Raw genomic sequence first — 25,144 nt, 5'->3', positions numbered from 1 at the left:
GTTGCCTTCTTAATTTGATACCATTAAAACCCAGGAACAGTAATAAATATATATGGTCATTTTAGATAATAAATAAGAACTGGGATATGTAATTGATTTATTCCTTGGTGTGTGCATGGTGCTGGTGGTGGGGTGTATGCCATGGTGTGCATGTAGAAGTGAAAGGAATACTTTTAGGCAATGATTCTGGCATAGAACTCAGGTCTTTCAGACCTGACAGTGAGTTTATCACTGAGTATTCTTATAGGGTATATCTCTGTGTTGTTGTTGTTACTGTTGCTCCCGCTGCTGCTGCTGTTGTTGTAGTAGGCATATTACAGTTGTTTATGTCCTCTTAGGCCTAACCCCTTCTATCTTCCTATTTAAATACACTGAACCTACTTAGTGATTTTTTAAAAATTTTAGTTATTTTATATATTAGCTCTAGATTATTTATTTGATTCTGTATTTATTTTATTTCCTCAGATAAAGAGATAAGAAGAAAGACATATCCAAGCTTAACAAATACATGGCTTAGCCTGAGCCAACAATGTCTCCACTGAAATATTCCTAGGCCTAGGCACAGAAGATTCTAGCAGATATACGATGTAATCTTCTGTACTCTTGGACCCGGAAGGCATCAGCTTCTAGACTTTCTCTGTTATCTTAGGCCTAGAAATCTTCAGCCACTGAGATTTACTGCACTCACTCTTTCTGAACTCTGGTTAGCTGGTTCAAGCTCAGCTGTTGTGGCTCAAACTCCTCTCCAAGCTGACTTATTCAAATGGGTTCCTCTTAGCTTCTGACTGTATTGCTCTGCTTGGAAAAACGGCCTCTGAATGACACAAACTCAACTACACTGACTGTATGAAGTGACCAGAACTAAAACTGAACAAAACTGCTGGAACTCAACTGAACTGCAAGGAACTGAAATGAACTCTCTCCCTTCACTGCTCTTAGTTACCCCCTCTTTCCTGGGTGTTGGCTAGACCCCATTTCTGACACATACAGTCAAATCTCTTTTCTATTCATCACTTCTTTCCCTTCTACAAAATAAACTTACCTTCATTGCTTAGGATCCTAAGCCATGGGTCAGAAGGGTATGTGTATATTCCACTCAGAAAGATTACTAAGAAAGTATACTAAGGGGATGTCTTAATTCCAGCAAGAAGAATTAAACAATGTCATCTAGCCTGATTCCCCCAGACCCAGAAATTCTTTGGTATGATCCCTTGCCAGAGCAACTATGTTGGTGGATTAACATTCCTCTGCATAATTCATCATAGTTTATTTTCTAGTTTCATTTCTCTTGCTCTGAGAGCATTGCCAAGCCTATGTTGAAACCTTGGCATCTTCAGAGGTAATTTTGTGCATGTTTCTATCAGTTTCTAAATTCTCCCATATTTAATGTCACATTTTTGCTCTAATTATAGGAAAATATTCTTCTCTTTTTTGCCCTTTACACAACCAATTTTGTATCACAAACAGAATAATTTTTCTAAATGATAAAAAGTTTTTAGTCACCTCACAATGACTTTGATGAATGCCCACCATATTTCATCCATCACTAATTTCAAAAATTGATATAGACTTGTTCAGAAAGCCTTTATATGGGTTAAAACAAGAAAGCATGATAATGTGCAATGGTAATTTCATTATTTTAAGTAAGTCACTGAGTTCACAGTAGTCATATGGGTTACCTTCTTCAAGAGTGCTACCAAATTGAGAAGGAAATGAATCAATGATGAGAGAATATGGAGTTGTGACTATGAGAGAATGCCCAGTAAAGTCATGCTCGGCTTGAATCCTTGGGGTCCCAGAAGGGAAAATAGGAACTTCACCTGTTCCCTGCACCAGGCTCCTGTCATGTAGCCAAATCACCCCATAGAAAGAATTATGGCCATTGGTCACATAGGGGCAGTGCCTACAAGCCTTTGGAGATGGGCATCCCTAACCTCTAAGACCAAGCTAGTAGGAAGCTCCTGCTGTCAAACAACAACGCACTCCAAAACTGTATATAAGACCTTTTTTTTTAATGACTATTTTTTCGTATATTTTTTTTATTTACATTTCAAATGTTATTCCCTTCTATGGTTTCCCGGACATAACTCCCCTATCTCATCCCACTCCCCTTCTTATATAAGGGTATTACCCTCCCCATCCACTCCCACTTTGGCCCCATCCCTGACATTTCCCTACACTGGGGGTTCAACCTTGGCAGGATCAAGGGCTTTTCCTTCCATTGGTGCCCAACAAAGTCATCCTCTGCTACATATGCAGCTGGAGCCATGAGTCAGTCCATGTATAGTCTTTGGGTAGTGGTTTAGTCCCTTGGAGCTCTGGTTTGTTGGCATTGTTATTCTTAAGGGTTGCAAGCCCCTTCATCTCTTTCAATCCTTTCTCTAATTCCTCCAACAGGGGTCCTGCTCTCAGTTCAATGGTTTGCTGCTGGTATTCACCTCTGTATTTGGCATGCTCTGGCTGTGTCTCTCAGGAGACATCAATATCTTTTTGCTGTCACCATGTACTTCTTAGCTTCACCAATCTTATCTACTTTTAGTATGTATATATACGGATCACATGTGGGCTAAGCTCTGAATGGCTGTTCCTTCAGTATCTACTCCAAACTTTGCCTCTATATACCCTCCTATGGATATTTTTGTTCCCCCCCTTTAGGAAGGAATGAAGCATCCTCACTTTAGTTATCCACTTCTTGAGCTTCATGTGATCTGTGGATTGTATCTTGGGTAATTTGTGGGATTCCAACAGGTACAACCACTCTGGAAATCAGTCTGGTTATTCTTCAAAAAATTGGACATTGCACTACCAACTATACCTCTCTTAGGCATATACCCAAAAGATGCTCCAACATACAACAAAGACACATGCTCCACTATGTTCATAGCAGCCTTATTTATAATAGCCAGAAGCTGTATAGAACCCAGATTCCCTTCAACAGAGGAATGAATACAGAAAATGTGGTACATCTACACAATGAAATATTACTCAGCTATCAAAAACAATGACTTTATGAAATTCATAGGCAAATGGTTGGAACTGGAAAATATCATCCTGAGTGAGGTAACTCAATCACAGAATAGCACACATGGTATGCACTTACTGAAAGTGTATATAAGATCTTATCCAAAAGGAATAATGGTGTGGGAGAATTACTCCATTATCTGAGACCATTTGTTTTATAAGTGTCTGGGAAAAGAAAGCTCTCCCAAAGCTTTCATTAGTAGAAGATCCTCGGTACTTTGCTCCCTAGTCAGCCCAGCATCTGTATCCAGGGCAGCGGCAGCAGCACTAAAGCAGTGGTGGTAACATGGTAGCTTGAATGCTAGGCCAGGTCAATGATTTCCAAGGAGAGCCTCAGGTTCACAGACCAGCAAGGGGAAACTATTTTAACAATTGTGTTTTGCCTTTTATCTTTTTCTCCTTTTTTTTATTGGGTATTTTCTTTACTTTCAGTGTTTGTATCTGCTGAGCCATGTCTCCAACCCTTTCCTTTTATCCTTAATCATTATGTAATGGTAAAATGCTAATGCCTTAGTAATATTCATGCACTCACTAGTAATCTCATTTCTCTGATAAATTACCTTTTTTATTTCACTTACGTTTTACTTGTTGAGCTTAGATGATTCTCAACATTCATATGTGCAAAGACAAAAGACATACACAAGCACAGGCATGTGTATATTCATAGTTAACTGTGGATAGATAAATATTAGGTCGTATTTGTACATTGTTCCTTGTTGTATAGTTTTTTCTCTTGTCCCTCCCTCCCCTCCAAAAAAATGTACCTTTTAAACACTGCTTCCCAGCATGTGCAAAGAAACTCACTGATAGAAAATAGTCTTCTGTTGTAGTATATTTGATCACATTATGAACCCTTGAATTGTGTTATTTTTCTGAATAACCTATTTCTAATTGTGGTGTGACTCAGCCTTAACTCACATCTATAATCCATGTGCTTTCTGTGTATTGCAACTTTAATTAAATAAAGTCAACCATAGGTCAGGAGACAGAGCAAGCCACAAGTTAACAGGGAGTAATAGAGAAAAACCATAGAGAGAGTGTGGAAGTCAGGAGGATGGAAAGAGAGACACATAGTAAGTGTCCTTTTTCTTTGGCGATGTCAAATAACAGCAGTTTGCTTTCTATGAGTCTCTGGGCTCCCAAGTTGACATTGGTAAAAAAAATCAATAAGAAGGTTTTGTTAAAACCAACAGTGAAGTGCATGGACGAAAATGGATGCAGGCAATCTGAGACGGAAGGAAATAGAGAAGAAGAAAGAAATCTAAGAAGACCTCAGAAGATGGAAAGATCTCCCACGCTCATGGATGGGTAGGATTAACATAGTAAAAGTGGCCATCTTACCAAAAGCAATCTACAGATTCAATGCATTCCCATCAAAATTCCAAGATCTGAAGGTCATTTTAGAGTTCTTGATTCTTTAATTTTCCTTCTTTTTTTGTAAAGTGAATTAATATCTATATTTTTATTATTTCTTTCCATTTAATGGTTTTCTGTTCAGTGTGATCCTGTTTTTAACAACTTTTAACTTAAGTGTACAGCTGTACAGGCTATGAGAAGAGATATTAGAAATGCTACTAATGAAAAATCGATTTCGTCTTCAGCTTCAGAACTGGCTGAAGTCATTTTAAATGTTGTCTAATTGTCTTTTTTTTTCTTTTTAATCCTTACTCCTTCCCTGGATAACCTGTTGACTGACTGAGCTGGCTTGGTTAATTGGTGACACAATGTTGGAGCTCCAGTAAGTGGGATGCAGTGAAGGATACAGAAGGAATTGAAGGCATGCCCAAAGGAAAGTAAATTAAATTTGGGCCAGTGGTGATTAACCTTGCAAAAAAGGGACAAGGTAATAGTAAAGAGTTGTTGTGTATGTGTTCTTTATAGTTATGCTAAAAACTAGAGAAGCTAAGATAATTCTCTAGAAGATTTTAGTCTTTGGACCCTGACTAGGGACAGTTTATACCCTAGACATGAGTGAGAATGGGTTTGAGAAAAGCAGTCCTCCCAGACTCTCCTCGGATATTTTGGAGAAAGAGAAGGAAAATGAGCAGAAGCTTCTTTGGAGCTCCCCTAGGGACAGAAGGAGGTCGTTAAACCTGTCTCTTTTTTGGCTCTTATTGGAGAAAAGCTTATTTCTGGTTTTGCGTCCCTTAGATAGGACGTCTGGGTTCCTTTGGTGGGACACAATCTAGTTCTCTTCTCTCTATGTCTATTGTCTGTCCTTGGTGCACCAATCTGTCCATGTCTGTCAGTTTATGTCTGCGTTTTTTGTTTCTTATTGCTCAAATGTTTTGTGTTTCATGTTCAAGGAAAATATAATTAAGACTTCATCTGCTGGTTGTTCACCCCTTGATTTAGTTTTAACTCATTTCTAAAATGAAAAGTAGTCTCATTGGCCTTTGAAGCCCTGCAACTACAGCTAGGAGTCTACTGTGCCTGGAAAAGTCCTGCTAGAGGCTGAGTGTCTGCACAAGCTGATCTTAAAGGGGCTAGCAGCTTCTCAGCTTCTATGGTAAGGGATCTCATGATTGTTTCTTTTAGGAAAATCTCTGACTGTGATTATTGGGTTTAGCAAGTGACAAAGTGCTCCTTGATATGACAGCTAGAAAAAGTAGGAAAATTGTGTTGGTCTAAATATAGAAGATATGTGTCGCCACTTCATTTTTGTTTCTGACAAGTCTTAAGTGTATACATATGCTCAGCATATCTTGGTTATGGATTACTGGCTTTTAAGTTATCGGGTATGATTAAAACTTGGTAACATGGGTAGTAGAAAGTTGGCTTAAAAGTGGTAACTTGGTTAGAGTCGTTCTAGACAATAATATGTGGCGTGAGCCAACCCAGAGTGATGCTCTTTATGATACTGTTTTTCAAATTATTGGAGAGGATGTTCAAAGTTTGAGAGTAAGAAGCCATCTCGAGTGTCATACTAATTACCAATGGATTTGTGTAACTTCTAAAATTTACAGTGATAGTCACTATAGTTTGGAAAAGGATCAAAGACACTTGCAGAGTGTTTGGCATAATTCTAACACCTATGGATGTTTTAACTTGGCATACAGAGATTATAAATTTAGAGAATGCTGCCCTGCTGAGCTTTGCTGCTGATAATGCTGGTAAAGTTATTCACGGCCTGAGGTCAGAATTTCTATCTTGGTCATGCTTCGAGAACAACATATATAGCTTGGTCATGCTAGCCCTTCTTGTCCTGAGAATACTTTTATTCCTGCCCATTGTGATAAAGCTTGCCTTTAACATCAATAGGTTAGACACCAAGACACATACCTTGAAACTAAAACTGGTCCCCCATACAGAGTTATTAATTTAACAGGCTGGCAAGTCAAGGACTGGTAAGATTCTGCACAGAGCCTTACCAACCTAAGACAGAATAGCATTGCTTTTGATAGTGCATATTTGGTGACTGGTAAGGAAGGCATTCTTGTCAGAACGACCTAAGACAGGCTCAGTCTTGTTTATAAAATAAATAAGGGGAACATGTGAAGAGCCTTTTGGGACTACTTGCTTCTAGACACTTGACAGGAATCTGGCATTATCAGTACAAAAGAAAAAAACCCAGGGCAGGAATCTAGCTTTGGGATTGAGGTCAGAAAATGGGCCCAGATTAAGAACATTCACATTTGAATTAAGGCAAAGCTTAAGCAGGCTCAGTGAAAGCATGTGTGGCCGTCATACTGACGTCTTGGTCATACTGACGTCTTGGTCATATTGATTAGTCCCCAAAAAGTGTTTACAAGATTTTGTTTATCGTCTTACTTATTTTGACTTAGAACTGATCTTATCATTTTGCATGTAATTACAGTGGTATAAAAGCAGTTTAGAAAAGAAAAAAATCTGCTTCAGCCTCAGAACTGGCTGGAGTCATGTAAAAAAAAAAAAGGAGAAGAAAAAAGAAAAAATCAATTTCAAATTTAAATCTCAAGTTGAAATTTGAGAGAAAAGCAGAACTAGGTAAAAATTTTCACCACAGAATATATATGTAAGTAGGCCCAAATTTCAACATGTTGGTATTTCAAGTGCGTTAAAGAAGTCAAATTAATAAATATATCAGAATTTGAGTACCAGCATATGAGGCTGCTGGTAGAAATCATTTTTTGAAAATGTACATGCATATAGAGAAGAATCGACACTTAGCTTAATGAAGAAATTAAAAGAAGTCTAGAATTAGTTAATGTTGATATTTACATGCTGACTTTCCTGATAGAACAGCATCTAGGAAAACTATCCAAAGATACAAAATGAAAATTTTTAGTTTACTATAGCTTACATACACAAAATATTATAAATGAAGACACAAGAAATTAAAAGGAAGTGAATTAAGGTCAAAATATATTCATTTATGGATAAGAAAACTTAAAAACTTATGCTACAAAATACATTTCTATGTAATTTAGTCATGAAGAGATAATTTAAAATTGAAATAAAGAAATATAGAAAAATATAGAAATAAAGTAGTAAAATTATTCAATTTAGGACTTATGTTCCTATAGCAAACATTAATAGAAAAAATTAAAATTCCTATACTATTGTCACTGAAATATATATATGTATATATATATATATATTCCATATGTATATGGAAGAAAAAGACAATCACAGGAAGGGAAGGGAAGGAGGAAACAGGATGGCCAAAGGAACAGGTTTCAGAAGAGGGGAAAATAGTCAGGTATTGTGTGGGGGAAAAGACTGAAGCCCTGAGGGTCAGCAGAAAGAGAGAAAACAGGCGACCTTTGGACGAAGGAGATTGGGAGGAGTCTCTAGAGTGTACCAGAGACCTGGGAAATGAAAGACTCTCAGGACTCAAAGGGAGGGACCTGATAGCAGGGAGAGGAAACTTGTGGATCCCACCTGCAGCAGAAAGACACAGCATCAAGTGAGGGATGGGGTTGTCATCTCACAGTCAAAATCTCTGACACATAATTCTTCCTGTCTAAAAGAACTACAGGGACAAAAATGGAAAAGAACCTTAGGAAAAAGAAGTTCAGTGACAGGTCCAAAATGGGATCCAACTCATGGGGAGGCCCAAGGCCAAGGCCTGACACCATTACTGAAGATATGAAGCATTCACAAAAAGGGACCTATCAGACCACCCTCCGAAAGGCCCAATAAGCAGCTGAAATGTTCAGATGCAGGTATTTATACCCAACCAATGGACAACAGCTGCTGACCCCTGTGGTTGAATTAGGGGAAAGCTGGAAGAAGCTAGGAGGAGGGTGACCCTGTACAAGGACCAGCAGTCTAAACTAATCTGGATCCCCGAGATCTCTCAGACATTGATTCTGCATCCAGGCAGCATATACCAGCTGATATAAGGTCCCAACACATATAAAACAGACACGTGCCTGGTCTGGGTACAGTCAGAGAAGATGCACCTAACCCTCAAGAGACTGCAGGCTGTAGTGAGTAGGGAGCTCTGGTGGGGTGGAGGGTGGGGACATTCTTTTGGAGATTGAAGGGAGGTGTCAAGGTATGGGATGTGGAACAGTCAGATGGTAGACCGGGAAAGGGATAAAATCTGGCTTGTAAAAAATGTTTAAATAAAAATAAAAGACTTTCAGTTGTACCATAAAATTTAAAATGTATTTTAAAAGATCATACATTGATGTGGTATACATCATTGGTTAAATGTATCACAAAATTATATTACATTGTATGTTTGAATTGCTGGAAATTTTAGTTTTCATTTGATTTATAGGCTAATTTTCATAGTATAGATAATAATTTGACAATTATTAGACTAACAAAGATGACTGCTCAACCTACTTCATATATCCTTCATAATCCTTTATTGTTATTGTGACAATGAAATGGTTATGAAAAAATGTGTTAAGAGAGCAACCAGGCAGCTGAAAGGGAAGAACATTCAAAGATCTCATTACATACTGTGTGCTAGGATGCTTGCTTTGGGGCTCATTGGGTACACACATGGCCTCTACTCTCCCTTTATTGCAGTCATAAAGAGCAACTGAAGCTCATAAAAAGTAGCTGGTGGGTTTGTAAATGATATGACAGCTTGTTCAAACATGTTTCTACAGAGCCATCTAAGGAAAATTTTCATTCTGAAGCATAGGTAGGAGCCATTTGTGCTAAAAATGTCCACTTTGTCACTGTAAACTGAATAGTCCATGTGTTAACAGTCTATCAAATGGGGACCAGTTTCTTTTATTTCTCATTGATTACTACTTAGCACAGCAAATAGTAAGAATGAAATGTTGGTAGGCATAGAATGATAGTACGTCTTTCTTGTGTGAAAACACCACCCTAAACACACACACACACACACACACACACACACACACACACACACACACACCATGAAAATTTATTCATTTGAAGTTATTTTTAACTTAAACATAATGCAAACACCTTTTTGAACAAACCTGAGTGGCATTTCACTTTTTGGTGATCATCTAACTTAAGTGAAACCTTCATAATCTACAAAGGAACAATGGAATCATTTAAGTGTTATGGTGTTTTCTACAGGTTAATATTTTTGGCCTATAATATGTGACAGAAAATCACTGAATTAGCTTACTAAATTAGTTCTGAAGACAATAATACATTCTTTCTTTGAAATAGAATATCAACTGGAATCCGGGAATTGTTTTTTTTTTTTTGTTTTGTTTTGTTTTTTTTGTTTGTTTTTTTTTTTTATTAACTTGAGTATTTCTTATATACATTTCAAGTGTTATTCTCTTTCCCGGTTTCCGGGCAAACATCCCCCTCCCCCCTCCCCTTCCTTATGGGTGTTCCCCTCCCAACCCTCCCCCATTGCCGCCCTCCCCACATAGTCTACTACACTGGGGGTTCAGTCTTAGCAGGACCCAGGGCTTCCCCTTCCACTGGTGCTCTTACTAGGATATTCATTGCTACCTATGGGGTCAGAGTCCAGGGTCAGTCCATGTATAGTCTTTAGGTAGTGGCTTAGTCCCTGGAAGCTCTGGTTGCTTGACATTGTTGTACTTTTGGGGTCTCGAGCCCCTTCAAGCTCTTCCAGTTCTTTCTCTGATTCCTTCAACGGGGGTCCTATTCTCAGTTCAGGGGTTTGCTGCTGGCATTCCCTCTGTATTTGTTGTATTCTGGTTGTCTCTCAGGAGCGATCTACATCCGGCTCCTGTCGGTCTGCACTTCTTTGCTTCATCCATCTTGTCTAATTGGGTGGCTGTATATCTATGGGCCACATGTGGGGCAGGCTCTGAATGGGAGTTCCTTCAGTCTCTGTTTTAATCTTTGCCTCTCCCTTCTCTGCCAAGGGTATTCTTTTTCCTCATTTAAAGAAGGAGTGAAGCATTCACATTTGATCATCCGTCTTGAGTTTCGTTTGTTCTAGGGATCTAGGGTAATTCAAGCATTTGGGCTAATAGCCACTTATCAATGAGTGCATACCATGTATGTCTTTCTGTGATTGGGTTAGCTCACTCAGGGTGATATTTTCCAGTTCCAACCATTTGCCTACGAATTTCATAAACTCGTTGTTTTTGATAGCTGAGTAATATTCCATTGTGTAGATGTACCACATTTTCTGTATCCATTCCTCTGTTGAAGGGCATCTGGGTTCTTTCCAGTTTCTGGCTATTATAAATAAGGCTGCGATGAACATAGTGGAGCACGTGTCTCTTTTATATGTTGAGGCATCTTTTGGGTATATGCCCAAGAGAGGTATAGCTGGATCCTCAGGCATTTCAATGTCCAATTTTCTGAGGAACCTCCAGACTGAATTCCAGAATGGTTTTACCAGTCTGCAATCCCGCCAACAATGGAGGAGTGTTCCTCTTTCTCCACATCCTCGCCAGCGTCTGCTGTCACCTGAGTTTTTGATCTTAGCCATTCTCACTGGTGTGAGGTGAAATCTCAGGGTTGTTTTGATTTGCATTTCCCTTATGACTAAAGATGTTGAACATTTCTTTAGGTGTTTCTCAGCCATTCGGCATTCCTCAGCTGTGAATTCTTTGTTTAGCTCTGAACCCCATTTTTAATAGGGTTATTTGTTTCCCTGCGGTTTAACTTCTTGAGTTCTTTGTATATTTTGGATATAAGGCCTCTATCTGTTGTAGGATTGGTAAAGATCTTTTCCCAATCTGTTGGTTGCCGTTTTGTCCTAACCACAGTGTCCTCTGCCTTACAGAAGCTTTGCAGTTTTATGAGATCCCATTTGTAGATTCTTGATCTTAGAGCATAAGCCATTGGTGTTTTGTTCAGGAAATTTTTTCCACTGCCCATGTGTTCCAGAAGCTTCCCTAGTTTTTCTTCTATTAGTTTGAGTGTGTCTGGTTTGATGTTGAGGTCCTTGATCCACTTGGACTTAAGCTTTGTACAGGGTGATGAGGATGGATCGACCTGCATTCTTCTACATGTTGCCCTCCAGTTGAACCAGCACCATTTGCTGAAAATGCTATCTTTTTTCCATTGGATGGTTTTGGCTCCTTTGTCAAAAATCAAGTGACCATAGGTGTGTGGGTTCATTTCTGGGTCTTCAATTCTATTCCATTGGTCTATCTGTCTGTCTCTGTACCAATACCATGCAGTTTTTATCACTATTGCTCTGTAATACTGCTTGAGTTCAGGGATAGTGATTCCCCCTGAAGTCCTTTTACTGTTGAGGATAGCTTTAGCTATCCTGGGTTTTTTGTTATTCCAGATGAATTTGCAAATTGTTCTGTCTAACTCTTTGAAGAATTGGATTGGTATTTTGATGGGGATTGCATTGAATCTGTAGATTGCTTTTGGTAAAATGGCCATTTTTACTATATTAATCCTGCCAATCCATGAGCATGGGAGATCTTTCCATCTTCTGAGGTCTTCTTCAATTTCTTTCCTCAGTGTCTTGAAGTTCTTATTGTACAGATCTTTTACTTGCTTGGTTAAAGTCACACCAAGGTACTTTATATTATTTGGGTCTATTATGAAGGGTGTCGTTTCCCTAATTTCTTTCTCGGCCTGTTTCTCTTTTGTATAGAGGAAGGCAACTGATTTATTTGAGTTAATTTTATACCCAGCCACTTTGCTGAAGTTCTTTATCAGCTTTAGTAGTTCTCTGGTGGAACTTTTGGGATCACTTAAATATACTATCATGTCATCTGCAAATAGTGATATTTTGACCTCTTATTTTCCGATCTGTATCCCCTTGATCTCCTTTTGTTGTCTGATTGCTCTGGCTAGAACTTCAAGAACTATATTGAATAAGTAGGGAGAGAGTGGGCAGCCTTGTCTAGTCCCTGATTTTAGTGGGATTGCTTCAAGTTTCTCTCCATTTAGTTTAATGTTAGCAACTGGTTTGCTGTATATGGCTTTTACTATGTTTAGGTATGGGCCTTGAATTCCTATTCTTTCCAGGACTTTTATCATGAAGGGATGTTGAATTTTGTCAAATGCTTTCTCAGCATCTAATGAAATGATCATGTGGTTCTGTTCTTTCAGTTTGTTTATATAATGGATCACGTTGATGGTTTTCCATATATTAAACCATACCTGCATGCCTGGGATGAAGCCTACTTGATCATGGTGGATGATTGTTTTGATGTGCTCTTGGATTCGGTTTGCCAGAATTTTGTTGAATATTTTTGCGTCGATATTCATAAGGGAAATTGGTCTGAAGTTCTCTTTCTTTGTTGTGTCTTTGTGTGGTTTAGGTATAAGAGTAATTGTGGCTTCTTAGAAGGTATTCGGTAGTGATCCATCTGTTTCAATTTTGTGGAATAGTTTGGATAATATTGGTATGAGGTCTTCTATGAAGGTTTGATAGAATTCTGCGCTAAACCCGTCTGGACCTGGGCTCTTTTTGGTTGGCAGTCCTTTAATGACTGCTTCTATTTCCTTAGGAGTTATGGGGTTGTTTAACTGGTTTATCTGTTCCTGATTTAACTTCGATACCTGGTATCTGTCTAGGAAATTGTCCATTTCCTGAAGATTTTCAAGTTTTGTTGAATATAGGCTTTTATAGTAAGATCTGATGATTTTTTGAATTTCCTCTGAATCTGTAGTTATGTCTCCCTTTTCATTTCTGATTATGTTAATTTGGACGCACTCTCTGTGTCCTCTCGTTAGTCTGGCTAAGGGTTTATCTATCTTGTTGATTTTCTCAAAGAACCAACTTTTGGTTCTGTTGATTCTTTCTATGGTCCTTTTTGTTTCTACTTGATTGATTTCACCTCTGAGTTTGATTATTACCTGCCTTCTACTCCTCCTGGGTGTATTTGCTTCTTTTTGTTCTAGAGCTTTTAGGTGTGCTGTCAAGCTGCTTACATATGCTCTTTCCTGTTTCTTTCTGCAGGCACTCAGCGCTATGAGTTTTCCTCTTAGCACAGCTTTCATTGTGTCCCATAAGTTTGGGTATGTTGTAACTTCATTTTCATTAAATTCTAAAAAGTCTTTAATTTCTTCCTTGACCAGGTTATCATTTAGTAGAGCATTGTTCAATTTCCACGTATATGTGGGCATTCTTCCCTTATTGTTATTGAAGACCAGTTTCAGGCCGTGGAGGTCCGATAGCATGCATGGGATTATTTCTATCTTTAAAGTACCTGTTGAGGCCCGTTTTTTGACCAATTATATGGTCAATTTTGGAGAAAGTACCATGAGGAGCTGAGAAGAAAGTATATCCTTTTACTTTAGGATAGAATGTTCTATAAATATCCGTTAAGTCCATTTGGCTCATGACTTCTCTTAGTCTGTCGACATCACTGTTTAATTTCTGTTTCCATGATCTGTCCATTGATGAGAGTGGGGTGTTGAAATCTCCCACTATTATTGTGTGAGGTGCAATGTGTGTTTTGAGCTTTAGTAAGGTTTCTTTTACGTATGTAGGTGCCCTTGTATTTGGGGCATAGATATTTAGGATTGAGAGTTCATCTTGGTGGATTTTTCCTTTGATGAATATGAAGTGTCCTTCCTTATCTTTTTTGATGACTTTTAGTTGGAAATTGATTTTATTTGATATTAGAATGGCTACTCCAGCTTGCTTCTTCTGACCATTTGCTTGGAAAGTTGTTTTCCAGCCTTTCACTCTGAGGTAGTGTCTGTCTTTGTCTCTGAGGTGTGTTTCCTGTAGGCAGCAGAATGCAGGGTCCGCGTTGCATATCCAGTTTGTTAAACTATGTCTTTTTATTGGGGAGTTGAGGCCATTGATGTTGAGAGATATTAAGGAATAGTGATTATTGCTTCCTGTTATATTCATATTTGGATGTGAGGTTATGTTTGTGTGCTTTTCTTCTCTTTGTTTTGTTGCCAAGACGATTAGTTTCTTGCTTCTTCTAGGGTATAGCTTGCCTCCTTATGTTGGGCTTTACCATTTATTATCCTTTCTAGTGCTGGATTTGTAGAAAGATCTTGTGTAAATTTGGTTTTGTCATGGAATATCTTGGTTTTTCCATCTATGTTAATTGAGAGTTTTGCAGGATACAGTAACCTGGGCTGGCATTTGTGTTCTCTTAGGGTCTGTATGACATCAGTCCAGGATCTTCTGGCCTTCATAGTTTCTGGCGAGAAGTCTGGTGTGATTCTGATAGGTCTGCCTTTATATGTTACTTGACCTTTTTCCCTTACTGCTTTTAATATTCTTTCTTTATTTTGTGCGTTTGGTGTTTTGACAATTATGTGACAGGAGGTGTTTCTTTTCTGGTCCAATCTATTTGGAGTTCTGTAGGCTTCTTGTATGTCTATGGGTATCTCTTTTTTTAGGTTAGGGAAGTTTTCTTCTATGATTTTGTTGAAGATATTTACTGGTCCTTTGAGCTGGGAGTCTTCACTCTCTTCTATACCTATTATCCTTAGGTTTGATCTTCTCATTGAGTCCTGGATTTCCTGTATGTTTTGGACCAGTAGCTTTTTCCACTTTACATTATCTTTGGCAGTTGAGTCAATGATTTCTATGGAATCTTCTGCTCCTGAGATTCTCTCTTCCATCTCTTGTATTCTGTTGGTGAAGCTTGTATCTACAGCTCCTTGTCTCTTCTTTTGGTTTTCTATATCCAGGGTTGTTTCCATGTGTTCTTTCTTGATTGCTTCTATTTCCATTTTTAATTCCTTCAACTGTTTGATTGTGTTTTCCTGGAATTCTTTCAGGGATTTTTGTGTCTCCTCTCTATGGGCTTCTACTTGTTTATTTATGTTTTCCTGGAATTTTTTCAGGCATTTTTGCGATTCCTTTCTGTAGGCTTCTACTTGTTTATTAATGTTTTCCTGTGTTTCTCTAAGGGAGTTCTTCATGTCTTTCTTGAAGTCCTCCAGCATCATGATCAAATATGATTTTGAATCTAGATCTTGCTTTTCTGGTGTGTTTGGATATTCCATGTTTGTTTTGATGGGAGAATTGGGCTCCGATGGTGCCATGTAGTCTTGGTTTCTGTTGCTTGGGTTCCTGCGCTTGCCTCTCGCCATCAGATTATCTCTAGTGTTACTTTGTTCTGCTATTTCTGACAGTGGCTAGACTGTCCTATAAGCCTGTGTGTCAGGAGTGCTGTAGACCTGTTTTCCTCTCTTTCAGTCAGTTATGGGGACAGAGTGTTCTGCTTTCGGGCGTGTAGTTTTTCCTCTCTACAGGTCTTCAGCTGTTCCTGTGGGCCTGTGTCTTGAGTTCACCAGGCAGCTTTCTTGCAGCAGAAAATTTGGTCTTACCTGTGGTCCCGAGGCTCAAGTTCGCCCGTGGGGTGCTGCCCACGGGCTCTCTGCAGTGGCAGCAACCATGAAGACCTGTGCCGCCCCTTCCGGGAGCTTCAGTGCACCAGGGTTCCAGATGGTCTTTGGCTTTTTCCTCTGGTGTCCGAGATGTGTGTGCAGAGAGCAGTCTCTTCTGATTTCCCAGGCTTTTCTGCCTCTCTGAATGTTTAGCTCTCCCTCCCACGGGATTTGGGTGCAGAGAACTGTTTATCCGGTCTGTTTCCTTCAGGTTCCGGTGGTGTCTCAGGCAGGGGTCCTCCCGCTCCTGGGCCCTCCCCCACGTTTTTTTTTTTTCTAACTTGAGTATTTCTTATTCACATTTCGAGTGTTATTCCCTTTCCCGGTTTACGGGCCAACATCCCCCTAGCCCCTCCCCCTCCTTCTTTATGGGTGTTCCCCTCCCCATCCTCCCCCCATTGCCGCCCTCCCCCAACAATCACGTTCACTGGGGGTTCAGTCTTAGCAGGACCCAGGGCTTCCCCTTACACTGGTGATCTTACTAGGATATTCATTGCTACCTATGAGGTCAGAGTCCAGGGTCAGTCCATGTATAGTCTTTAGTTAGTGGCTTAGTCCCTGGAAGCTCTGGTTGCTTGGCATTGTTGTTCATATGGGGTCTCGAGCCTCTTCAAGCTTTCCAGTTCTTTCTCTGATTCCTTCAACGGGGGTACTGTTCTCAGTTCAGTGCTTTGCTGCTGGCATTCGCCTCTGTATTTGCTGTATTCTGGCTGTATCTCTCAGGAGAGATCTACATCCGACTTCTGTCGGTTTGCACTTCTTTGCTTCATCCATCTTGTCTAATTGGGTGGCTGTATATGTATGGGCCACATGTGGGGCAGGCTCTGAATGGGTGCGGGAATTGTTTTAAAACATAGCTTCATTCAAACTGAGAACCCTGGACAGGAAACATTGACTAGATTTGAGTAAGTGAAAATAAGTTAAGTATTTATCATAACCAGGGAGCTCTGGAATGGTAAAAAGAATCAGACACAGATACAAGGACAAAGAAGACACAAACACTGACATGGGTTGTAAGGCAGGCTTGTGAGAATAATGTAGTAAATGTGCTATCCTCCTGCAGTATCAAATATGGGGTAAAGGTCTTCCCTCCTCCAGTCCATCACCTTTTTGTCCTGTATCACAGTTCCATCGATGTTTTTATTAGTGTAATTCTGCATGACACTTTTTTGGCACATGAAAAATTCCAAAGTTTATTATCTAGAGAATATAAATCCAATTTTAACGAGAAAAGAAAGGGAAAAGGTATAATAAAAATATAAAGTCCTTCATTCATTCCACTTAGCAGAATATATCTATGTGGTTATGATTATAAGAGAGGGAAAGTGCTAAAAGATGAGATCTGAATTTATAATAAATCCTAAATTCATTACAGATAAGATTCTTTGTACCGTTGACTATGATCTTAAATAAGTCACTCCAAATTATACATATACTTTTCTACCTTAATAATGTCATAATTATCTTTAAATGTTGTTTTTATTTAAGGAACCATCTTTCCTATTAACAAAGCAGCTTAAAATCAATTAGGTTAATGATTGGTATTCTAGTTAATGATTAAAGTTAATGATTTTCTAGTGTGAGGGGTTTTGTGATATACTTTTTATAAATAAAATGATCTAACAGTACATAAGCATCAGTGAATGAATGTTGATGTTTCACTTCAACATGCCTTGTAGTTAGCGATCAAGATTAATAGGCATATAATAGAAATAAATTCTGATGCCAACCTGAAAAGAAACCCAGACAACCTCTTCAAAATCCAAAAGAGTTTTGGTAGCCATATAAGAATTTTCCATAGGTAACTTCCATCATAATAATAAATGTAAGCAGAGAAAGATTTTATCCCCTTTGTTATTCTCGCCACAAGCCTTACTATAAATTAGGAACCCAATGTGAATGCCTACACTAGGTGGAATTTATATATACTTAAGTGAGAATCAAAGTCAAGATTTAGATATGCTTTTGGAAGTAAGGGTAAACTTCAGTAATGTATTCTATATTAAGAAAAGTAATTAGATTTATAAAGGCTTTTTTAAAAGACAATATGAGGAGCTTACTATTAGAATAGTTCATGTGTAAACCAAATTATTTAATGAAAAAATATCCCATGAAGCCTTCAGGATTAGGCAATATTGACAGGTTTTTAAATTGTTTTACTACTATTATTATTTTGTTCAGTAGCTTTCTTACTTTAGTTTTCAGTTGCAGCTAAAATCATGATTTAAAAGCTTTCATTCAATTTAAAAGTTTTCATTAGAATTAGTTGTACCTTCAGGTTTTTCAATAAATACATATATGTGTATCTATACATACACATATACATATGTGTATGTATAGATACATCCGTGCGTGTTCTTTTTACTTCATGTTGTTTGTGTGTTTCTCTTTCATGCCTACATTTTTTCACATTTCAGGCTTTTAATTCATAAACAATTTTTTCTTATTAATGATAATTTACTGTAGATCCCCTCTCTTCTTTCCCCCCTAATCCTTCCCTCCCCCCTCCCTTCTCCCTACCACCCATTTATTTTTCTTCCACTTCAAGAGGAGATGTACCATGGATATCAATCAGCCTTGGTATATCAAATTGCAGTAAGACTTGGATATCTTCTCCTATTGAGGGTAGAGGAGACAGCCCAGTAGGAGGAAAGGGTGTCACAAGCAGGCCACAGAGACTGAGATGGTCCCTGTTCCCATTACTAGGAGTCCCACAAGAAGACACAACTGTTAAGTATGTGTAGAGGACCTAGGTCAGTCCCATGCATGGTCTCTAATAAACATTTTGATCTCTGTGAGACCCTATGGTCCTAGGTTGGTTGATTCTGTAGATTGTTTATGGTATCTTGAGGCCTAATTTTGTTATCTGGCCTTTCTCAGATACCCTCAATCTTAAATTGTTGAGACAAGGTCTGGTACTTAGAGTTCACACTCATTTTTTGGCATGACTAGTCTAGTCCTCCAAGTTCTTCCTGCAGTTGTGTGTGTGTGTGTGTGTGTGTGTGTGTGTGTGTGTGTGTGTGTTTATGATATCTCCAGGCATGTATTGAAATAGGGAAACATGTTTACTTAAATGAAAACACATTTATTCTCAGCATAAAATATTACTAAATTTTCATCCGCAACCATACATCTACTTCAGACATACCCCCCTTTTTTTCTTTTCTTGGATATTTCTTTATTTAATTTTCAAATGTTATCTCCTTTCCCCTCTGGAAACTTCCCTATCCCACCGTCCCTTCCCCTGCTTCTATGTGCTCCGCACTCCACTCACTCACTCCTACCTGCCATTGTCTTCTTTTCTATTTTTTCCTTGAATATTTTTTTGTTTACATATCAAATGTTATCCCCTTTCCCCAACCCAACTGCCCACTTCTCCCTACCTCCCAGTGCTGACTTTCTCCTACACTGGAGGGCCAGCCTTGGCAGAATCAATGGCTTCTCCTCCCTTTGGTGCCCAAATAGGTCATATGCAGGCAAAGCCATGGGTCAGTCCATGGGTCATCCCTTTGGATGGTGGTTAGTCCCTGGGAGTTCTGGTTGGTTGGTATTGTTATTCTTCTGGGGTTTGCAAGCACCTTCAGCTCCTTTAATCCTTTCTCTGACTCCTCCAATGGCAACCCTATTCTCAGTTCAATGGTTTTCTGTGAGCATTCACCTCTGTATTTGTCGTGCTCGGGCAGAGTCTCTCAGGAGACAGCTATATCAGACTCTTGTTGCATACACTTCTAGATATCATCAATGTTATGTGGGTTTGGTAGCTGTGTGTATATGGGCTGGATCTCCAGGTGGAGCAGGCTCTGAATGACTATTCCTTCAGTCTCTGCTCCAAACTTTTTCTCTGTATTTCCTCCTATGAATATTTGTGTTCCCCCCTCTAAAAAGGACTGAAGCATCCACACTTGATGGAAAGACCTCCTCTGCTCATGAATTGGCAGGTTTAAGATTGTAAAAATGGCCATCTTGCCAAAGAAATCTATAAATTCAATGCAATCCCCATCAAAATTCCAACTCAATTCTTCATAGAGTTAGAAAGAGCAATTTGCAAATTCATTTGGAATAACCAAAAACCTAGGATAGCGAAAACTATCCTTAACAATAAAATAACTTCTGTGGGGGATCACCATTCCTGACCTCAAGCTGTATTACAGAACAATAGTGATAAAAATTGTATGGTATTGGTACAGAGACAGGCAGGTAGATCATTGGAATAGAACTGAAGACCCAGAAATGAACCCACACACTTTTGGTCACTTGATCTTTGACCAAGGAGCTAAAGTCATCCAGTGGAAAAAAGATAGCATTTTCAACAAATGGTACTGGTTCAACTGGAGTTCAGCATGTAGAAGAATGCACATAGACCCATTTTTATTGCCATTGTCTTCTTAATCCTGGACTTACATATGTAGATCATCACACAATGCATTTGATATTAGCTGCCTCTCTTCCTGTCATCTTAATCTGTGTTTGAACTGCAAATAGATAACGGATTGAACCATCATGCCAGGCACTTTAATAACATGCATTTTCAAGATATTGGCAGACATTCTTACCTTTAAAATTTTGAGTTATAGTGTTATCACAGCTTCCAATGTCCTGTAAACCAACTTTACAGTATCCGATTCTTGTTTTGTTTTGATATATACATTTTGATGAAATTACAGTCTTTCTATATTTAGTATTGATGACTTTAAAATGAGAAAGAAAACTAGCATTATCAGAAAGAAGATTCAAAGGGATATGTATTAGAAAACAAAGAAATAGCTAACATATAATAAACCTTTTTCAATAATAAATTGGAATAGGATTTTACACTTTCATTTTTCTTTTTTATATTTCTGCTGCTGACGTGGCTCTGCAGTTAGGAGAAGTTGACCTTTCAAGGAGACCAGGGTCAATTCCTATCATTCATATGGAGCCTCATAACAATCTAGAACTCCAATTATAAGAGATCGTATGTGCTCTACAGCCTCCGTGGGTACCAAGGACATATGATGCAAAAATATACGTGCAAGCAAAATATTCATATGCATAAAATGAAAATAAATATTTAAAAAAACTTTAAATCTTCAAATAATTAATATTTTATTATTATAGTTTGTGTCAGTGGGTGTGTTCAATGTGTAAGTTGCAAGCCACTTCTGCTAAACAAATATATTTGTAGAAATTACTAAGACAGACCACAATTATGAACTGAATTTAAATTTATAAGCAGCTAAGATGAGGAGACATTTTTCTCACTGAAGACAGTTTTGAATATTTCAAGTAACAGAAAAAGTAAATATACCAAATATATATCCATTTAATGACATTATTCCATCTAGATATCTAGAAAACCATTGACAAAAAAATTTATGTACTGGAGCATTGACAAAGTAGTTGAGACAATCTTAGAAATATGAACCCAGATCTTCACTTACCAGATAACACATCTTTGTACAGAGGCATACAACCTTTTCCACAACTTCATTGACAGATAAAGAACACGTTTTTCAATGGAAACTGGTAGTTAAGTAGACCCATCCTCTTAACAAATCTGGTTATTACATATGTTAAAACCAAGCCTCTTTCCAAACATTAATATGTTACAACACACTATTATTTTATTTTGGTAGGAAAGTAGTTTAAATAAGAAGTTGAGCAAATGGCAACCATTTAGAAAAATAATCTAACTCATGGGAGTCTAGGATTATATTTTCTAAGTCTTATCATGATTTTTTTCTTATAAGCTACACATTTCAGATCATTTGTTACTTTAAAGTAGAAAGCTCCAGAGACAGCTTCTTATGAATACTTCTGGAAAGATCCTTGAGGTCAAAAAAGTGATTTAACCTCAAAGATCAGCCAAAATTCTGTAGAGTGCAAAGGAAGAAAAATATAATTTAATTTCTAGGACGTTCAGCAGCTAGGGACTTCAACAGCTATAGGCCAACACATGATTTGTGTTGTAATAACCACTCATGACAGCCACATATTTTTAAACCTACATTTAGAAGTGCTTCATATACAATCTTTTAAATACGCTCTATAGATACTTTTGTTCCAATTTTGTTATATGAACACACATATTCCCCAAAATAGTTGAAATTTTATGAAGAAAAGTGTCATTTAATTAAACTTCTATCTAACTAAGCAGTTGACAAAAAAAATCAAAATTAAAAGAAATTTACAGTGTGTGGTAAGGATTGCATTCTTGACACTTTGTACATCACAGAGCTTACATTGTTGATGTATATATTGGAGAAGCATCATTTAAGCTTTATTAGCTGAGGGCTAATTTTGTATTTAGATAGCAGGCTCCAGACATTCGTTTGCTGAAAAGTACCAACTCTTCACTTGTTCTGTGACCTAACTAAAAGTCAGATAAAGCTTGGAATTTCTACCGCTATTTTCTCTATGCATCCTTTACTTGGTACCAAACGTATGGCTAGGTCTACATAGGAATTTAATCTTAGTTTTTCATTTAAAATTTGCTGATATAAAATCCATCCCTTTAGTTGATGGATTCTATTTCAAGCCTGAAGGAACACAGAAGAGCTTGTTAAGGCATATTCCTGTAACTTCCACAATTACGTGTTATAGGTGTCACAAAATGTCCCTGAAGTTTTCAAGGGATTGCTTTAAACCTTGAAGTCACTTTACATTCCAGGAACAGGTGACCCTCACAGACCCTCTGAATCCTAAGGTCACGCTTATGCTGGGATAATTCCACAGTGACAGACACTGATACTATCCTCTACAAATATGGATGCATATGAGACTATGTCACAAGAACCAGGTCAACAGTCAAGCAAGCAGAACTCTAGAGCTACCTGGAATGTCAGGAAGGAGAAAGTGACCATAACTTGACGATGTTCTGCCACAAGGCTTGTGACAATCTTTAGTACCCAGGACTGCTGTTTTTCCATATCAGGCTGGTGAGTGTTCCTCCATCTGATCCATCCCCAGAATTGAATCTCCCCAGGAGGAGAGAGGACCATAATGTGATGAAGAATGACAAAGTAGCTCACAGCTTCATGCTTGATCTAATTCTTTGGCTCGTGTCAGCAATCCAGCGATTGGCTGAGATACTTTATTCCATCCAGATCCTAATATGGCCATATTCATTTAATATATTTCTTTATTTCCTCCAATATTTCCTTTTGATCTGTGGGTCAAATGGCTAGATTCAATTTAATTCCCCAACTCTATGTCAATCCAGTAGACACTGGCTTTGCTAACATGAGTCTTACTGTGCAAAGTGGCTACAGCTGAATTCTGTTGAGGTGATCTTTTTGTACACTGTGTAAAGATTGTCTTTCTATTATTCAGATACTGATTTCCTTACCCACAAGAGATCTCATTGTTCAACCCTTGCATCACATTTTGTAAACATTCCCTCTCCCACTGTCTGATTGGTTTTAATAAAAAGCTGGTAGCCTGTAGCAGAGCTGGAGAGGATGGATAGGACTTCCTGAGAGAGACTGAACTGTAGGAAAGAGTCAGATTGGGAGAAGCTTCCCCAGCCTGAGATAGAGGGAAAAACAAGTCCTGGTACCAGGGACTAAGAGGTCACAAGCCTTTAGGCAGAACTTAGATTAGAATAAATGAGTTAATAAGTTGCAAGGTGGTTGATAAAAAGCCTAGCTATAAGGATTAAGCATTTATAAATAAGTTTAAGTCTCTCTGTCAGTATTTAGAGCAGGGGCAGGCATAGAAAGGTTTTAGGGTCATCAAGTTTACTTCCAAGGAAACTTTACTTTGACTATTGTGTTACAAAAGTGAATGTATTATTTCAGTAAATATATATTATCTTGATTTTAGCAAAATTATGTATGCAAACAATTTGGCTTTCTACACAAAATGAAATGAAACTCTTATTTGGTTAATGATAACATGTGCTTGTTAAGTGATTTATTTTAGGTCACTATTCAATAATCATATAATATGATTATGCACAAAATTTTATTACTTTATAACCAAGTACTGAGACAATATTTTGGCTAATACATGGCTGGCAGCAAAGCCACTATGGCCAACAATTTATGATGATATATGCTTTTCATGTTTATCTTTGTTAAAATCAGAAAATCAAATGACACCAAATTGTTTAAACATGAAAACTCAAAATATCTTTGCTTAGCTATGTTCAAAGCAGTCTTATTTATAGTAGCCAGAAGCTGGAAAGAACCCAGATGTCCTTCAACAGTGGAATGGGTACAGAAAATGTGGGACATTTACACAATGGAGTACAATTCAGCTATTAAAAACAATGACTTTGTGAGATTCTTAAGCAAATGGATGGAACTAGAAAATTTCATCATGAGGGACGTAACCCAGTTGCAAAAGAACACACATGGTATGCATTCACTTGTAAGTGGATATTAGCCCAAAAGCTCAGAATACACAAGATACAATTCACAGACCACATGAAGCTCAAGAAGTTGGAAGTCAGAGTGGATACTTCAGTCCTTCTTAGATGAGAGAACAAAATATTCACAGGAAGAAAAACAGAGACAAAATGTGGAACAGAGACTGAACGAAAGATCATCCATAGATGGTCCCACCCGGGGATCCATTCCATATACTGTCACCAAACCCAGACAATATTGTAGATGTCAAGAAGTACATGCTGACAGGAGCTGAATATAGCTGTCTTCCAAGAGGCTCTGCTAGAACCTGAAAAATAGAGTCAGATACTCTCAACCAACCATTGGACTGAAATGAGGGCCCCCAAAGGAAGAGTTAGAAAAAGGACTGAAGAAGCTGAAGGGGTTTTCAACCCCATAGGAAGAACAACAATATCAACCACCCTGATCCCTCAGAGTTTCTAGGAACTGAAACACCATTCATGGCTTCAGCCACATATGCAGCAGAGGATGTCTTTATTGGGAAACAATGAGAGGACAGACCATTGGCCCTGTGAAGGCTTAATGCCCCTGTGTAGGGGAATGCCAGGGCAGGGAGATGGGAGGGAGTGGATGGGTGGGTTGGGGAACATTCTCATAGAGGCTGGGCAAGAGGGAAAGAAATAGGGAGACTCCAGATGGGAAATTGAGAAAGAGGATGACATTTGAAATGTAAGTAAAAAAATACCCAAATTTTAAAAAAAAAGCTACTAATTTTAAAACTATCATGACCAAGATAAACCAGCTTTAAGGCACTGTAGAAAGCCTATGAGTCAGATATTCTCTTTTGTTTTTAATTGGTTATTTTGTTTATTTACATTTTAAATGTTATCCCCCTTCCAGGTTTTCTCTCCAACCCCTACCCACCCACCCTTCTCTCTCCTGCCTCCAAGAGAGTGCTCTCCCACCCAACCTTCCAATCCTGCCCCATGCCTAGCATTCTGCTACACTGAGGTGTCAAGCCTTCACAGAACCAAGAACCTCCCCTCCCATTGATGCCAGATAAGGCTATCTCCTGCTACACATGCAGCTGGAGCCCTGGGTCCCTC

General features: G+C 38.4%; 1 long non-coding RNA gene across 4 annotated transcripts in view; it reads left to right on the top strand.

Moving 5' to 3' along the window:
• The window catches only part of LOC148001128 (uncharacterized), a 250,734-nt gene that overhangs the window by 214,225 nt on the left and 11,365 nt on the right, over nt 1-25,144 (top strand). For 3 of the 4 annotated variants that reach the window (XR_015638515.1, XR_015638518.1, XR_015638519.1), the window contains one exon: nt 466-1,063. The exons of the other annotated variant lie outside the window; for it this stretch is intronic. This is a non-coding gene — a long non-coding RNA (uncharacterized LOC148001128). Of the gene's footprint in view, nt 1-465; nt 1,064-25,144 lie in introns of those variants that run through there. 4 annotated transcript variants of the gene reach the window in all.

The sequence above is a fragment of the Rattus norvegicus genome, chromosome 15, assembly GCF_021556685.1.
Source record: "Rattus norvegicus strain SHRSP/BbbUtx chromosome 15, alternate assembly SHRSP_T2T, whole genome shotgun sequence".
Taxonomy (NCBI): Eukaryota; Metazoa; Chordata; class Mammalia; order Rodentia; family Muridae; genus Rattus; species Rattus norvegicus.
Note: the sequence above shows the minus strand (reverse complement) of the source record. Positions and strands in the feature narration are given on the sequence as shown.